Here is a 13,012-nt window from a genome sequence, read left to right as displayed (position 1 = left end):
CTTTGTAATGTGACGCAGCACACCCGTCATTCCTACCCCCTTAGCGCCGTGCGCCACCTCCTCCGCGTTGTTTAATTTTTTCCCGGAGCCAGCGCTGTTATGTTATCCCTTGGCCAGGCACACTTTGCGTCTTCTGACATCATTTGGTGTCAGGCTGGCTGCGCCTGTGCGGCCACTCTGGCCGAGATCCCGCCTCGCAGTGTCTTCTGATTTAATCACACTGCGGGCCTGGGATCCATGGGCATGCGCAGTGCATATCTTCACCTCAGGCTGTCACTCATCTCCCTCCGCCTTCTTCAGACTGTGCGCCGTCAGCTGATCCCTAATAGCATGCCACGGCCGTGACACCGCACAGTCTGAAGAAGCCGGAGGGAGGGGAGTGAGAGGCGAGGATATGCACTGCGCATGGCCATGGATCCCAGGCCTGCGGTGGGATTACATTAGACAACACTGCGAGGCGGGATCTCGGCCAGCGCGGCCGCACAGGCGCAGCCAGTCTGACACCAAATGATGTCAGAAGACGGGCAGCGCTAAGTGCGCCTGGCCAAGGGATAACATAACAGCACTGGCTCCGGGACGGAATCAAACAACGCTGAGGAGGCGGCACATGGCACCAAGGGGGTAGGAATGACGACTGTGCTGCGTCACATTACAAAGGAAAGTCCCACCTCCGGGACGGTCTCACGGTATAAGGGGACACATTTTATAAGTGTTTAGTTCTGTGTTTGCAAGGAGCATAATGAAAAGAGCCACCTTTTCCTTTGGCATCCTTTGTGATGCAAAAGCTGGCTCTTAAAGCTACAAACGACTTTTGGGGGGGTTAAAGGTTCAGTTTCGACTTGCTCCTATCAGGCTTTGGCCTAGACGGTGTTCCTCTGCTCCTCCTGCTGTCCCTGGGCTCCAACACCGCTAGTTGGTGCCTGGAAGTGCTGTCCACACAGTCAACAGTCGCTCCTCTGTTATTGGGGTTCAGTAACGTCAGCTGCTCCCCTGCTGTGTGTGCTGCAATACCTCCTATCTGCTCCTCCTGCTGTCCCTGGGCTCCAACACCGCTAGTTTGTGCCTGGAAGTGCTGTCCGCACAGTCAATAGTCGCTCCTCTGTTATTGGGGTTCAGTAACGTCAGCTGCTCCCCTGCTGTGTGTGCTGCAATACCTCCTATCTGCTCCTCCTGCTGTACCTGGGCTCCAACACGGCTAGTTGATGCCTGGAAGTGCTGTCCGCACAGTCAACAGTCGCTCCTCTGTTATTGGGGTTCAGTAACGTCAGCTGCTCCCCTGCTGTGTGTGCTGCAATACCTCCTATCTGCTCCTCCTGCTGTCCCTGGGCTCCAACACCGCTAGTTGGTGCCTGGAAGTGATGTCCGCACAGTCAACATTCGCTCCTCTGTTATTGGGGTTCAGTAACGTCAGCTGCTCCCCTGCTGTGTGTGCTGCAATACCTCCTATCTGCTCCTCCTGCTGTCTCTGGGCTCCAACACCGCTAGTTGGTGCCTGGAAGTGCTGTCCGCACAGTCAACAGTCGCTCCTCTGTTATTGGGGTTCAGTAACGTCAGCTGCTCCCCTGCTGTGTGTGCTGCAATACCTCCTATCTGCTCCTCCTGCTGTCCCTGGGCTCCAACACCGCTAGTTGGTGCCTGGAAGTGATGTCCACACAGTCAACATTCGCTCCTCTGTTATTGGGGTTCAGTAACGTCAGCTGCTCCCCTTTTGTGTGTGCTGCAATACCTCCTATCTGCTCCTCCTGCTGTCCCTGGGCTCCAACACCGCTAGTTGGTGCCTGGAAGTGATGTCAACACAGTCAACATTCGCTCCTCTGTTATTGGGGTTCAGTAACGTCAGCTGCTCCCCTTTTGTGTGTGCTGCAATACCTCCTATCTGCTCCTGCTGCTGTCCCTGGGCTCCAACACCGCTAGTTGGTGCCTGGAAGTGCTGTCCGCACAGTCAACAGTCGCTCCTCTGTTATTGGGGTTCAGTAACGTCAGCTGCTCCCCTGCTGTGTGTGCTGCAATACCTCCTATCTGCTCCTCCTGCTGTCCATGGGCTCCAACACTGCTGGTTGATGCCTGGAAGTGCTGTTTGCACAGTGCCAAACACCTCGCCAATGTGTTATTGGGGTTCAGTAACGCCTGCTGCTCCCCTGCTGTGTATCTGGCAACGTGTCATGCGACCGCCACGCTGTCACAACTAAAACTTAAGGGAACCTGCCCACCCCCACCCCCCCAGGCGTTTGTTACTGAAAGAGCCACCTTGTGCAGCAGTAATGTTGCAGAAGGAAAAGGTGGCTTTTTTAATTATGCTCCTTTCAAAGGCTGAACTACACACTTATGAAATGTGTCTCCTCACACCGTTTAACCGTCCCGGAGGTGGGACTTTCCTTTGTAATGTGACGCAGCACAGCCGTCATTCCTACCCCCTTGGTGCCGTGCGCCGCCTCCTCAGCGTTGTTTGATTCTGTCCCGGAGCCTGCGCTGTTATGTTATCCCTTGGCCAGGCACACTTAGCGCTGCCCGTCTTCTGACATCATTTGGTGTCAGGCTGGCTGCGCCTGTGCGGCCGCGCTGGCCGAGATCCCGCCTCGCAGTGTCTTCTGATTTAATCACACTGCGGGCCTGGGATCCATGGGCATGCGCAGTGCATATCTTCACCTCAGGCTGTCACTCATCTCCCTCCGCCTTCTTCAGACTGTGCGCCGTCAGCTGATCCCTAATAGCATGCCACGGCCGTGACACCACACAGTCTGAAGAAGCCGGAGGGAGGGGAGTGAGAGGCGAGGATATGCACTGCGCATGGCCACGGATCCCAGGCCCGCGGTGGGATTACATTAGACGACACTGCGAGGCGGGATCTTGGCCAGCGCGGCCACACAGGCGCAGCCAGCCTGACACCAAATGATGTCAGAAGACGGGCAGCGCTCAGTGTGCCTGGCCAAGGAATAACATAACAGCGCAGGCTCCAGGACAGAATCAAACAACGCTGAGGAGGCGGTGCACTGCACCAAGGGGGTAGGAATGACGGCTGTGCTGCGTCACATTACAAAGGAAAGTCCCACCTCCGGGACAGTTTAACGGTGTGAGGGGACACATTTCATACGTGTCTAGTTCAGCCTTTGAAAGGAGCATAATTAAAAGAGTCACCTTTTCCTTTTCCATCATTAGTGCTGTACAAGATGGCTCTTTCAGCAACAAATGCCTGGGGTGTGGGTTAAAGGTTCCCTTTCAACTTGCTCCAGTGCAGGCTTCGGCCTACACTCTGCTCCTCCTGCTGACCCCAGGCTCTAACACCGCAAGTTGGCGCCCGGAAGTGCTAGCTGCACAGAGAAACACCTGCCAATGTCAGTGGGGTTTAGCAACGCCAGCTTTTCCCCTGCTGTGTAGCCGGCAACGTGTCCTGCAAATGCCACGCAGACACAAAGCTGCCGCCAGTGCAGGCTTCGGCCTACACTCTGCTCCCTCTCCTCCTGCTGAACCTGGGCTCTAACACCGCCAGTTGGCACCCGGAAGTGCTAGCTGCACAGAGAAAAACAGCCGCCAATGTGTCAGTGGGGTTCAAAAACGCCAGCTGTTCCCCTGCTGTGTAGCCAGCAACGTGTCCTGCAAACGCCACGCAGACACAAAGCTGCCGCCAGTGCAGGCTTCGGCCTACACTCTGTCCCTCTCCTCCTGCTGACCCTGGGCTCTAACACCACCAGTTGGCACCCGGAAGTGCTAGCTGCACAGAGAAAAACACCCGCCAATGTGTCAGTGGGGTTCAGCAACGCCATCTGTTCCCCAGCTGTGTAGCCGGCATCGTGTCCTGCAAACGCCATGCAGACACAAGAACTGAAATTGAAGGGAACCTGTCCCCCCCAGGCGTTGTCATGTATAACAGCCACCTTGTACTGCAGTAATGCTGCATTTGTACATGGAGGCTCATTAAGTTACTCTCCTTGCACACGCCGAACGCAACACGTCTAAAATGTGTCCCCTGAGACCATTAAACCGTCCCTGAGGTGTGACTTTTTTTGTAATGACACGCTGCAACTCCCTTGGTAGTGCTGCCCGTCTGCATCTCATTAAGAAGGAAAGTCACGCCTCCAAGACAGTTTGACTGTATAAGGGGCTAAATGTTATACGTGTTTCATTCAGCGTCTGCAAGATTCAAAACTTAAAGAGCAAACTTTGACTTGTGCAGCATTACAGCTGCACAAGGTGTGGCTCTTCTAGTTTGTAACACCTGAGGGGGGGTTAAAGGTTACCTTTAAAATTGGTTCAATTAGGCTTCGGCCTACACTCTGCTCCCTCTGCTCCTGCGGTCCCTGGGCTCTAACACCGCCAGTTGGCACCCGGAAGTGCTAGCTGCACAGAGAAAAACACCCGCCAATGTGTCAGTGGGGTTCAGCAACGCCAGCTGTTCCCCTGCTGTGTAGCTGGCAACGGGTCCTGCAAACGCCACGCAGACACAAAGCTGCCGCCAGTGCAGGCTTCGGCCTACACTCTGCTCCCTCTCCTCCTGCTGTCCCTGGGCTCTATCACCGCCAGTTGGCACCCGGAATTGCTAGCTGCACAGAGAAAAACACCCGCCAATGTGTCAGTGGGGTTCAGCAACGCCAGCTGTTCCCCTGCTGTGTAGCCGGCAACGGGTCCTGCAAACGCCACGCAGACACAAAGCTGCCGCCAGTGTAGGCTTCGGCCTACACTCTGCTCCCTCTCCTCCTGCTGTCCCTGGGCTCTAACACCGCCAGTTGGCGCCCGGAAGTGCTGGCTGCACAGAGAAAAACACCAGCCAATGTGTCAGTGGGGTTCAGCAACGCCATCTGATCCCCTGCTGTGTAGCCGGCATCGTGTCCTGCAAACGCCACGCAGACACAAGAACTGAATTTGAAGGGAACCTGTCCCCCCCAGGCGTTGGCATGTATAACAGCCACCTTGTACTGCAGTAATGCTGCATTTGTACCAGGTGGCTCATTAAGTTACTCGCCTTGCACACGCCGAACGCAACACATTTAAAATGTGTCCCCTGAGACCATTAAACTGTCCCTGAGGTGTGACTTTCCTTTGTAATGACACGCTGCAACCCCCTTGGTAGCGCTGCCCGTCTTCTGACATCATTGTTTGGCTGGCTGCGCCTCTGCGGCCGCCCTGCCCGAAACAACGCCCCTCGGTGTCTTATTTATTTTGACTGCGAGGGTGTGATTGACGGGCATGAGCAGTGCATATCTTCGCCTGTCACTCATCTCCTTCCGCCTTCTTCAGACTGTACGGCTTCATGGCCGTGGCATGCAATAAGGGATCAGCTGACGCCGCACAGTCTGTAGCAGGTGTAAGGAGACGAGTGAGAGGCGAACATATTTACTGTGCAAGGCCACGAATCCCAGCCCCACAGTGTGAATTAAGGAAAAGACACTGCAGGGCTGGGATTCATGGTCAACGCGAACCACACCGGCCGACATGAAATGATGTCAGAAGACGGGCAGCGCTAACAGCGCATGGCCAAGGGATAACACGATAGCGCAGACTCCTGTACAGCTAATAACGACGCTCAGGAGGCTGCGCCCAGCACCAAGGTGGGATTTTTGACAGCTGTGCTGCGTCTCATTAAGAAGGAAAGTCACGCCTCCAAGACAGTTTGACTGTATAAGGGGCTAAATGTTATACGTGTTTCATTCAGCGTCTGCAAGATTCAAAACTTAAAGAGCAACCTTTGACTTGTGCAGCATTACAGCTGCACAAGATGTGGCTCTTTTAGTTTGTAACACCTGAGGGGGGGTTAAAGGTTACCTTTAAAATTGGTTCAATTAGGCTTCGGCCTACACTCTGCTCCCTCTCCTCCTGCTGTCCCTGGGCTCTAACACCGCCAGTTGGCGCCCGGAAGTGCTAGCTGCACAGAGAAAAAAACCTGCCAATGTGTCAGTGGGGTTCAGCAGCGCCAGCTGTTCCCCTGCTGTGTAGCCGGCAACGTGTCCTGCAAACGCTACGCAGACACAAAGCTGCCGCCAGTGCAGGCTTCGGCCTACACTCTGCTCCCTCTCCTCCTGATGTCCCTGGCCTCTAACACCGCCAGTTGGCGCTCGGAAGTGCTAGCTGCACAGAAAATAACACCAGCCAATGTGTCAGTGGGGTTCAGCAACGCCATCTGTTCCCCTGCTGTGTAGCCGGCATCGTGTCCTGCAAACGCCATGCAGACACAAGAACTGAAATTGAAGGGAACCTGCCCCCCCAGGCGTTGGCATGTATAACAGCCACCTTGTACTGCAGTAATGCAGCATTTGTACAAGGTGGCTCATTAAGTTACTCTCCTTGCACACGCCGAACGCAACACGTCTAAAATGTGTCCCCTGAGACCATTAAACCGTCCCTGAGGTGTGACTTTCCTTTGTAATGACATGCTGCAACCCCATTGGTAGCACTGCCCGTCTTCTGACATCATTGTTTGGCTGGCTGCGCCTCTGCGGCCGCCCTGCCCGACACAACGCCCCTCGGTGTCTTTATTTTGACTGCGAGGGTGTGATTGACGGGCATGAGCAGTGCATATCTTCGCCTGTCACTCATCTCCTTCCGCCTTCTTCAGACTGTACGGCTTCATGGCCGTGGCATGCGATAAGGGATCAGCTGACGCCGCACAGTCTGTAGCAGGTGTAAGGACACGAGTGAGAGGCGAACATATTTACTGCGCAAGGCCATGAATCCCAGCCCCACAGTGTGAATTAAGGAAAAGACACTGCAGGGCTGGGATTCATGGTCAACGCGAACCGCACCGGCCGACATGAAATGATGTCAGAAGACGGGCAGCGCTAACAGCGCATGGCCAAGGGATAACACGACAGCGCAGACTCCTGTACAGCTAATAACGATGCTCAGGAGGCTGCGCCCAGCACCAAGGTGGGATTTTTGACAGCTGTGCTGCGTCTCATTAAGAAAGAAAAGTCACGCCTCCAAGACAGTTTGACTGTATAAGGGGCTAAATGTTATACGTGTTTCATTCAGCGTCTGCAAGATTCAAAACTTAAAGGGCAACCTTTGACTTGTGCAACATTACAGCTTCACAAGGTGTGGCTCTTCTAGTTTGTAACACCTGAGGGGGGGTTAAAGTTTCCCTTTAAAATTGGTTCAATTAGGCTTCGGCCTACACTCTGCTCCCTCTCCTCCTGCTGTCCCTGGGCTCTAACACCGCCAGTTGGCGCCCGGAAGTGCTAGCTGCACAGAGAAAAACACCCGCCAATGTGTCAGTGGGGTTCAGCAACGCCATCTGTTCCCCTGCTGTGTAGCCGGCAACGTGTCCTGCAAACGCCATGCAGACACAAAGCTGCCGCCAGTGCAGGCTTTGGCCTACACTCTGCTCCCTCTCCTCCTGCTGACCCTGGGCTCTAACACCACCAGTTGGCGCCCGGGAGTGCTAGCTGCACAGAGAAAAACACCCGACAATGTGTCAGTGGGGTTCAGCAACGCCAGCTGTTCCCCTGCTGTGTAGCCGGCATCGTGTCCTGCAAATGCCACGCAGACACAACAGACCTCCAAATGCCTCCAGTGCAGGCTTCGGCCTACACTCTGCTCCCCCTGCTGACCCTTTGCTCCAACCCCACTAGTTGGGGCTCTAAGAAGACAAGCTTGAATAGGTCCCCATCCTGGTTCCAGTACCGTCAGCTGGTTCCGGGCAGAGCCTTTGGCTTAGGTGCCTCCCTCTGGGTATCCGAGTTCCACCAACTTCAGGTGGTCCTTGGTAGTGCTTTCAGGCATGGGTACCTCCTGCTTAGTAACCGGGTTCCAGTAACGTCAGCTGGTCCTCGGTAGTTCCATTGGCTCTTGGACCTTCGGCTACCCATCCGGGTTCCAGCACCGTCAGCTAGTTCTCGGCAGTGTCTTTTGCTCTTGTACCTTCTGCTCCCCATCCTGGTTCCAGTACCGTCAGCTGGTTCTGGGCAGAGCCTTTGGCTTAGGTGCCTCCCTCTGGGTATCCGAGTTCCACCAACGTCAGGTGGTCCTTGGTAGTGCTTTCAGGCACGGGTACCTCCTGCTTAGTAACCGGGTTCCAGTAATGTCAGCTGGTCCTCGGTAGTTCCATTGGCTCTTGGACCTTCGGCTACCCATCCTGGTTCCAGTACCATCAGCTGGTTCTCAGCAGTGTCTTTTGCTCTTGTACCTTCTGCTCCCCATCCTGGTTCCAGTACCATCAGCTGGTTCCGGGCAGAGCCTTTGGCTTAGGTGCCTCTCTCTGGGTATCCGAGTTCCACCAACGTCAGGTGGTCCTTGGTAGTGCTTTCAGGCACGGGTACCTCCTGCTTAGTAACCGGGTTCCAGTAACGTCAGCTGGTCCTCGGTAGTTCCATTGGCTCTTGGACCTTCGGGTAGCCATCCGAGTTTCAGTTCCATCAGCTGTTTCTCGGCATTTTCTCAGCCTTCTTGTACCTTCTGCTACCTTTCCAAGTTCAAGACCCTAAAGACGATGCCCCGGAAGACCACCCCTAAGATGACGACGACACCAGAGACGACAACCACTGAGATGACGACGACCCTGGAGACGACGACGACATGGGAGACCGAGAAGCAGAAGAACAAGAGGCTGCAGAACAAAGAGCAGAAGAACATTAAGCATAACACTAAATATCAGAGCAAAAGATATTATCTAAATTATAAGCAGAAGAAGACTAAGCAGTGTATGGGGATGAGTCCGTTCCTCCTCATGGTGCCCCTGGATAAAGCCTGATGCTGCAGGCCAAACTGAACGCGGACAAATGTAACTCTTTTGTGACAGGCAGAACGGAAGGAGTAATCTTCAAACTTTTATAGATAACAACTACGGGAATGCCTGTCACAAATAAGAATATGATGAAGAACTTGAATATGAAGAAGAATAATAGTTAAATAAAAAGAATATGAACAATGTAACAAAAAAAAATTATAGGTAGAAGATGAAGAAGAAGATGAATGAGGTGAAGAAGAACTTGATATCAAAGATGCTGATGATGATGAAGAAGAAAGTGTGGGAGAAGTAAAAAAGAGGGTGAAGGGCGTGGAAGTAGTGAAACATCAATATCTGACAAAATAAAAAAAATCTTAACATAGTCAATATCTCTGAACGTCTTAAAAAAAAATTAAAATTCCTGCTATTCTATTTGATTGTGCTAAACCTCTATGCCTTTAATGTCTCCGCCACCTCCCCCAATACATCCTACATTATTCTTAGTTGTTTTCCTTCATGTAGAATGAACCTACAAGGAAAGAAAGGGTTTATTTTAATTCCGATATTTTCGTCCCATTGACTTGCATTGGTATCGGGTATCGGTATCAGCGAGATCCGATATTTTGCCGGTATCGGCCGATACTTTCCGATACCGATACTTTCCGATATCGGAAGGTATTGCTCAACACTAATTATCACAGTTCCGCTCCAGAATACAATTCCAAGATGATGGCCCTGATAGGCCCAGATCCACCCCCAATAATGCCTGTAGAACCAGTAAAAGTGTTTCTCAAATCTGCTGCCCCTTTTCCCAAAGTCCATCAATACCCTTTGAAACATGATCAGGAGCGGGGCCTCAAGGGTCAAATACAAACGTTACTCGATAACGGTACCGTGTTTCCCCATGTAACACGCCCTTGTTTCCCGTTAAGAAAAAGACCCCACCCGGCCAACCCCCTGTGTACCGGCTGGTACAAGATCTACGGGCAGTTAATGCAGCTACTGTTCTGGAAACATCGGTGGTGCCTAACCCACATACTCTTTTGTTCCAGATATCTCAGGATGCTGCTTGGTTCACAGTCATCGACCTCGCCAATGCCTTCTTCAGCATTCCATTACACCCAGATTGCCAGTTCTGTTTGCATTCACTTATCAGGGACGACAATTGACATGAAAAGTTATGCCACAAGGGGCCCAAAATAGTCCCAATCAGTTTGCAAAAAATATGGGCAAGTGTCTTTTACCCTGGCAGCTAGAATATCCTTATGTCACGCTGCTTCAGTATGTGGCTGATGTTTTGTTGTGTGCACGGACAGAGCAGGAAGCCATTGTTGCCACTGTTAGCCTCCTCAAGTATCTGGCAGATCTGAACTGTCGGGTTTCGGCCTCGAAACTTCGGTTCTGCCTTGGTCAAGTGATATTTTTGGGTGTCAGACACCTCACAAAAGAAAGAAAAATAGCCGTCAGTTCCCTTCCTTTTCCGAAAGATGAGACTGAACTCCAGCGTTTTTTTGGACTATGTATCTATTGTCATCAGTGGATACCGGACGCATCCCGCATAATTCAACCTCTCTACAATGCCCTGAAAGATGGTTCAAGATTAGTGTTGAGCATTCCGATACCGCAAGTATCAGGTATCAGCCGATACTTGCGGTATCGGAATTCCGATACCGAGATCCGATACTTTTGTGGTATCGGGAATCGGTATCGGATCCATATTACTGTGTAAAATAAAGAATTAAAATAAAAAATATTGATATACTCACCTCTCCGGAGGCCCCTGGACATCACCGCTGGTAACCGGCAGCCTTCTTTGCTTAAAATGAGCGCGTTTAGGGCCTTCCATGACGTCACAGCTTCTGATTGGTCGCGTGCCGCTCATGTGACCGCCACGCGACCAATCACAAGCCGTGACGTCATTCTCAGGCCCTAAACTCCTCATTCTAGGAATTTAGGACCTGAGAATGACGTCGCGGCTTGTGATTGGTCGCGTGGCGGTCACATGAGCGGCACGCGACCAATCAGAAGCCATGACGTCATGGAAGGCCCTAAACGCGCTCATTTTAAGCAAAGAAGGCTGCCGGTTACCAGCGGTGATGTCCAGGGGCCTCCGGAGAGGTGAGTATATCAATATTTTTTATTTTAATTCTTTATTTTACACAGTAATATGGATCCCAGGGCCTGAAGGAGAGTTTCCTCTCCTTCAGACCCTGGGAACCATCAGGATACCTTCCGATACTTGGTGTCCCATTGATTTGTATTGGTATCGGGTATCGGTATCGGCGATATCCGATACTTTTCGGGTAAAGGCCGATACTATCCGATACCGATACTTTCAAGTATCGGACGGTATCGCTCAACACTATTCAAGATATGCTGATGATTTTGGCAGATTCCACACCGGATACGCTGTTACTACGGAAGATACTGTAGTGCACGGAGCTGCACTCCCTCTCTCACAATCAGCACAAGAAGCAGAACTTCAGGCTCTGTCTACTGCATGTGTTCTGGCCAAAGACAGGCTGGCTAATATATACACGGACTCACAGTATGCATTGGGTATTGCTCATGATTTCGGAGCCCTATGGGCCAATTGAGGGTTTATTACTACCGCCGGGACTCCAGTGAAGAATGCTGAAGCTGTTAAAACCCTCATGGACTCAATTAAATTACCTACCCAGGTGGCCATTATCAAAGACAAGGCGCACGGTTCCAGGAACAGTACACAGACTGTTGGTAACGCCTTTTCAGATATGCAAGCAAAAGCTGCTTCTCTCCTTCCCATTGAACTGACCATACCAACTATGGTGACCACACGCTCTCAGCGTAAACAGTTACAAGAAACATTGACTCTACAGGAACCTGATGATCCACGCCAGACTGAGGTTTTCTGCCGGACCCTGCGAGACCGCTTAATGACGATGCAGAGAATGTCCCCAAAGGAAGAAGTGAAGCGGTGGAAGGCTGATGGAGCACGTATTGACATGGTCTCTGGAAAAAGGACCAACTTGTGTGTCTCCCTAAGCGGATGTACCCTGCTATTCCCATGTGGACACATGGGCCCACACATCGAGGAAAAAAAACAGGCCCTTGCCCTGGTACAAAAATTCTACTGAGCTCCTGGTATTTCTACAGTCCTGACAGCACTCAACCGTGCATGTAACATCTGTCAGACCTGCAATCCCGGTCACCTTCAACGTGTACCCCAAAGCACCTTGCTAAGCCCGACTATCCTTTCCAAAGGCTCAAGGTGGATCTCATCACGTTGCCTAAGTCTGGAAGGTATGAATATTGTCTGGTGGTTGTCGACATGTTCTCCAGTTGGCCAGAAGCATTCCCGGTTACCAACATGACTGCAAAGACCACAGCGAAGAAACAGGTGATGGAAGTCATATGCAGATATAGTGTTCCAGAAGTCGTCGAAAGTGACCAAGGACCGGTCTTTTCTTCTCATGTGTATCAGGAGGTTTTGACAAGGTTTGGATCCACTGTAGCCCTCCATACTCCGTACCATCCACAATCCAGTGGGAAAGTTGAGAGGCTGAACAGCACACTGAAGGGACAATTGACCAAAATGATGCAGGAGACTATGGCTCCATGGCCAGAGCTCCTACCCATTGTACTGTACCACATTTGCACTACCCCTAAGGCAAAACATGGCCTGTCCCCATATGAGATATTGTTTGGTGCTAGTCCCTCAGTTGCAAATTTCCAGTCTCAGTAGTTGTCAGAAGAAACTGACCGTGCTGTTCAATATGTTATTCAGCTTAGTAAAAATCTTGCTAATACCTATGTTTTAGTTTCTTCTTCCCTTCCAGGTTCAGCAGAAACCGACACTTGTCACAATTTAAAGTCTGGTGGTTTTGTTGTCGTGAAAAGGCATGTCAGAAAACACGGACTAGAACCCTTGTATGACAGGCCCTACCAAGTCCTCCTCATTACTCCAATGTCAGTAAAGCTGGAAGGAAGGCCGACGTGGATCCACGCATCGCACTGCAAGCTGGTCAAACAGACTAGTAGCAAATAAGGGGACATAATGTTTTGGTTTTTCGTATTTCCATATAATAATATTGGTAACTGCATGGGACAGCCTAAATTCCCCAACATCCTTAAATAATAAGTTTGTACAATATCATGAAAGATTAGTAGTACAAATGGGTATAGCCAATAAAATTGTCAGTTCTACTTTCATTTACCCTATTATTACACAAATGTGGGATAAATTGGTTAGGGCCACAGACTATCTAGATGATCGTTCCTAAGAATGAGCGCGTGAAGGGCCTTCGATGACGTCGCGGCTTCTGATTGGTCGCGTGAGCGCTCATGTGACTGCTCACGCGACCAATCACAAGCCTC

The sequence above is a fragment of the Ranitomeya variabilis genome, chromosome 3 (assembly GCF_051348905.1).
Source record: "Ranitomeya variabilis isolate aRanVar5 chromosome 3, aRanVar5.hap1, whole genome shotgun sequence".
NCBI lineage: Eukaryota > Metazoa > Chordata > Amphibia > Anura > Dendrobatidae > Ranitomeya > Ranitomeya variabilis.
Note: the sequence above shows the minus strand (reverse complement) of the source record.